This window comes from Galeopterus variegatus, unplaced genomic scaffold (assembly GCF_000696425.1).
Source record: "Galeopterus variegatus unplaced genomic scaffold, G_variegatus-3.0.2 Scaffold1153, whole genome shotgun sequence".
In the NCBI taxonomy this organism is placed as follows: Eukaryota; Metazoa; Chordata; class Mammalia; order Dermoptera; family Cynocephalidae; genus Galeopterus; species Galeopterus variegatus.
Window position 1 is genome coordinate 249,418 of NW_007727264.1, and position 6,000 is coordinate 255,417.

Below are 6,000 nucleotides of genomic sequence, written 5' to 3' on the forward strand. Positions count from 1 at the left end.
AAATAAACTAAAGCTTAGAGAGGTTAAGAAACGTGTGGAAATTCACACAATCAGTTACAGGACCAGTATTTTAACCTAGACATTTCTGATTTTAACTCCGCCATACCATCTCCATTACTGCACACTACCTATTGATAAGGGAGTATAAAGAAAGAATTTTTTCTTATTTTCTTCAAAGATGATATGTAAAAGACAGAAAAAACCCAAAGCAATGGTAAACTATTCTGAGAAAGCTCCGTGGACAAACAGAGAGATATACCATGGAAGGTCTGTTTTCATGATGTTCTCACTTGTCTCCTGCTTAAATCCAAACTCAGGCAAATCACCAGAACCCTTAAGGACTTTCTAACGGAGATATTCAGGAGAAAAGACAGAACATTCTAGGGGATTATTAAGAAAGGAACACAAAGCAGGACAAAATATTCCTGAAAAGTTCCTACTTCAAAAATATATGGTTCTCTGTGCTTTGCATGGAACAGAATAGATGTGTATCGGTCAGCTCAGCTTGCTCTTAGAAGTAAAGAGCAGGTCCAAATAACCCTTTTAGTCCCCATAGACTCATGTACAAAGTAGATCCTCAACAGATATGTGTTGAATGAATTACTAAACCAAAATGAATAGTTCTGTGTGTGTATGTGTTGCTGTATAATTTTGTTTTTTAATAAGATCATGCATCTCTATCTGTTTAAATATTTTTTTTTATTTGAGGGAAGGTTAGCATTTTGGAGGTCTTCATATCACAGAAATTGAACCCATTTCTGTATGATTTTTATGTCTATGGTACTGAGCCAACATGAGAACCATATTGTTTTCTTATTATCCACTCTGACCAGTTTGATGTCCTTAGAAACAGGTGATGTGACAATATGTTTTCAGTTATAATGTGCCTTTGCATTGTTCACCTCACACACTATACTGTGCCTGTATGATATATGTGTGCAGTAAATATCTGTTCATTGAGAAGGAAAGACTGAAGAAACAAAGAACCAGGGAGAGAGGAGAGTAAGGCTTTGAGTTAGCTATCAAGGTGAAACTGTATAAAGCAAATATTTTTTTCCAAGTTCTAGAAATACAGAAGAAATCAAACAAATGAATGAGCAAAGAATGACTGCTAAAGTTCTGTGGTCTTAGGTTTAATCTGAATGTATTTGTCACATACAACAAGTCTCATTTTCCTTTCTCTACTTCTTATGCCCACCTATTTCGCCATCAACCATGGATAACTTACAGTTATTTTACAGAATTATTCATTAAGTATTAAGAGGATCATTCTACCCTACTCACTGCTGTGTTTGTCGGTGAAAAATTGAGTCTGCAGTCTCTTTAAAAGGTAAATACTTTAACAAAGAAAAGACTTGCCAGTCCTCTTCCTGTCATTTGCCAGGAAAAGAGTTTTGAGTAATTTATTGCCAACATTTACTATCAGTAAACCAACACACAGCATAAATAAATGGTTTCCTGTAGCCGGAGTTTCCATTCTCATTAGAAATGGTAACCAAGGCCTTTTAAGCGTGGTGGTGAATGAATATTTTCCCCAATATTTTGATTAACTCTATAAATAAAAAGTTTTCTACTCACTCTGCTTTGGATAATTTTCCCTTAGATTTCAGATATTGACAGACTGAAAAGTATTGTCAGATAGCTTTTTAGAGGCCTTCATATCGCAGAAGTTCAACCCATTTCTGTATTACTTTTATGTCTACAGAACTGTCAGAAATTAAATGACCCCAGAGATCTTATGCAGTATCCACAATGAAGATCTAACATAGTCAGGATATAGGCAGGATTTTGAGATGTTGGATATTGAATTAGATACGTCAATGTAGATATTATTCACCCTGTGGTGGGATATGTAATAAATATTCTGCTTGTGATGCCTACTAGGTGCATGGTAAAGATGGAGTGATGGTAGTTTGAATAGGTGCACAAATTCAATCTTGGATTGCAGGTTTTTCCCCAGAAAAAATTACAATACTGGCAATTCTACATGGATTTATCATTGAATAACATGATCCACAACCTCTTTCAGGCTTTAATGCATTATAATAATAGAATTCCTATTCATATATAGTACTAGAATTCTTATTCATAATTTGAAAATTTAGCAAGGAATTTGTTTTAAAGGCCACGTCCCCAAAGCATCCACAAAATGTGACCTATTCTCACAATCAACTGAGACTTGCAGTGGCGAGGCCCTCCCTTGCTGAATTTGATTTATTGACCTTCCATCCTGATTTCCTTAAAGGCACTGGGCTGGTACTGCTGGATCTGTTTTGTCATGGGGCAGGTAATGATCCTTCCAGGACATTTAGGAGTAAGAACAGTGCAAAAATAAATCAGTGTCCCTGACCTTTCTCTCTCCCTATTTTTGCCAGCAAGCCTTTCTCTCTAAGTTGTCATTTTCTACACATGAACAGAATCATCTTCTCATTTCCCAGATATTTCTCAGAGTTTTTGCATAATTTTCTCTGTGTCATCTCCATCCTTTGCTGTCTCCAGTTACACACCCATGGTTGACTTTGAGAGAGTAAATATCACATACTAATTATCCATCTTCTGTCATCTTCCTATCACATATTTATATTCCACCATTGATGGTAACTTAGCTAATTTTTAAATTGTTTGCCTTAAGAGTTTTGTTAAATAGAAATCCCTAAACATATATTCTGTGAACATGTTCACAAATTCATCAATAATAATAATAATAAAGTAGTAGTAGTGGTGGTGGTAGTAGGTAACATTTACTAAGTGGTTTCTTTATGCCTGGAACATTTCTAAGCTCTAAACCATGTGCATAGACTCATTTAGCCCAGACAATCACTTGATGGTATATTATTATGATTTCTAGTTTATAGATGAGTAAACTGATCATGAAGAGGCTAGATGAATCATTCAAGACTACATGCTTGCAGGCCTACAATCCAGACCCAGGCATTTCAGCTCTGGAGACTTGTGTGTTTTAGCTACTTTATACCGCTCCTACATGTGGGAGAGTTGACCCAAAGGGTCTGCGTGTCATAACATTTTTAACTTTTGATGTCAAATTGCCTCTAAAATAGCTCTCTATAAATTTAACTTCCAGAAAAATCCAACAAGAGTGGTACTATCAGTGTTTTACTTTTGTCTATCCGATCAAGAAAAAAAAAATCTCAAGTTTTAAAATTTGTATTTCTGCTGGTAAATCTTTAGTCATGTAAATACATTAAATTCTTCGGTGCATTAGCCTGAATTGTTGAATGTTGGAGGTGAAAAATAATATAGAATGTGCTCTAGCTTTCTCAAGTTTTAAAATTTGTATTTCTGCTGGTAAATCTTTAGTCATGTAAATACATTAAATTCTTCAGTGCATTAGCCTGAATTGTTGAATGTTGGAGGTGAAAAATAATATAGAATGTGCTCTAGCTTCATATTTTATAATGGAGAAACCTGAGAATCTGAGAATTTGTATGACATCTGTAAGTTCCCACACAGAGGTAGTTACGAGGTTTGGGGAGCGCTCATATGTTTCACCTCTTATTTTATACTATTTTTGCTAATTTCCACTGTCTCTTATAAAAGCTGCCTTTGGTAATTACACTCACTCATACAATTTAATGTAGATTATTAAATAGCTGTGCCAAGATTCTGCACTGGGCTTCCAATGCTCATACTGGAGGTCAAAGAAAACACCCAGAAGGCAGAATCTAAGATAATAGACCTGCTTTATAACCTCTCATACTATCCTCATAAAGAATAAAATACTAAGAGAATGGAAAATGAAGGACAACCCTGCACGTGGAAGCATATTTATTTTGGCATTTGTTTGTGCTACAGGTTCTATAATTACAAAAGCAGTATAGCTTATTTAAAGCATTAATGAGTGGAGGGCCAATAGAACTGTGGAATTGGAATGGATCTCAGAATTCATTTAAGGTTAGGCCTATGATTCCATATGACAATTGAGCAAGAGAGGTCTAAAATGTTAAACGACTTGCCCAAAGTAATGTCTTTAGCTCATATCAAAACCAGTATTTGGATTCAAGTTTTCTAAACATATATACCTTCCATAAAACTAAGAATTGATCTGCTTAGTCATTCAACAAATGTTTATTAAGGAATTGTTAATTGCCAAACAATGATCTAGCCATTGAAGATTTGATAGCAAGACATCAATTTTGATTATACAAAATTTACTGTCTAGTGGGGTTAGGTGATGCAGAGAATCCCCTACAGTTCTTAGCATTTACTTCCACATGGCAGGTGCTCCATCAAGGTAAAGCTCCTGCCCTCCCTCTGCCCATTAGGCAGGTACAGGGAGATTTTCTTGTCTGATTGCTGAGTTTGGGTAACGAATTGGGCATGCCTTGCTCAGCACCTTGTCTCCTTCCCTTCAGGTGTCTTCTGTTCTGCTCTGCTTCTCTCCTAAATGTGATTAGGCCTCCAATGGTCTAGCACTGCCTGTTACTAAATGGGTGTCTTAGTCTGTTTGGGTTGCTATAACAAAAATACTGTAAATTGGGTGTGGTATAAGCAACAGAAATTTATTTCACAGTTCTGGAGTCTGGGAAGTCCAAGATCAAAGATCAAAGCACTGACAGATCTTATTTCTGGTGAGGACTTGCTTCCCGGTTGAGGGCTGCTGACTTGTGCTCATATGGTGGAAGGGGCGGGGCAGCTCTCTTACACTATTTTATGAGGGCATTAATTCTGTCGTTCGTGAGGGATCCTCCCTCCTGACCTAATTATCTCCCAAAGGCTCCATCTTCTAATGCCATAATCTTGAAGGTTAGTATTTCAACTCTTTAATTTTGGGGGGACAAAAACATTCAGTCTACAGCAATGGCTCAATCTGTTTAATTCTGGAATTAATATCAGGAATACTTCTTACCTTTAGATAGAAATACCTATTTCTAAGAGTAATTATTTTAGTATAAAAGCAGCAGTTTGCTCTCATTTGCTGACTCTTTTGTCATATTTTTCAATCAGTTCAGAAATTGCTAAGAAAAGGAGATGCTATATTTTGGATCACCATTAAACCCGAACAAATACATTCAGGTCAATTGTTACGATAGCAAAAGTCTAAGGGTCCATAGAAATACCCAAAAGTAGTTCAGGAGATGTGAAATTGCACTAGATAACTAATTTTAGCTCATAAAATGTGTTGCCTATGTTTTATTTATTTACTTTCTTGATTTTAATAATGGGCCAGTCTTGCTTTTGAAATAGGTCTCTTTTACACTGATATATTATAATTCATTAGAGAGGGATTCATTATAAAGTGTATCTATTCAGAAACTTACCCCATCTATGTCAGTTTCTTTGTTGACATAGATGTGGGATGGAGACCCACACCATGGGATCTGAGGTATAATTATAGCAAAAACTTAAACTGTTTTCTTCTTTAAGAAAAAACAAAATGCTTTGGCCAGATGCATACATTACAGGCACTTATGATTTTATAGTTGTAATCTAAAATGACAAATATATAGCATAGTCTCTCAGAGTTAGCTTAGAAGAGCAGAGTCAGTCTGTGATGGTTATGAAGTTATCGTCTCTTAGTTTTAAACCGTATACACAGCAGTGAGATACTCTGGCTGAAAATCTGAAAACCACATTTCTCCTTTGTCAGCAGTTCCCCGTTAGATTCTGTCAGCAGTGGGCACTAGAGGGCGGCTGGTAGGCGGGAGGAGGAAAAAGGGGCCTACTTCTTTCCGAGGTTTTCTGTTCCTGTTAACCACACCCTGTCAATGGCAGTTGGTTGCTGTCTCCACTGCCCATCTTCTGAGTTGAAGAACTAGTCCCATTGAACCCCACCTTTCATACTCCACCAGAGAGACCAGCACTGCCCAGCAGGGTCCTTCCTTAGGGATCTGGTTCCCAGCTCCACAAGGTCCCCGGGTCCTACCATCTGACCTGTGCCTCTCTTCAGAGGTGGTCCAGTCTTACTTACCTAGAGCTTATAAGGTTCTGACAACCCCCCAACTTCTCTGTGTCTTTGATCCCAAAGATGGAGCTGCTTTC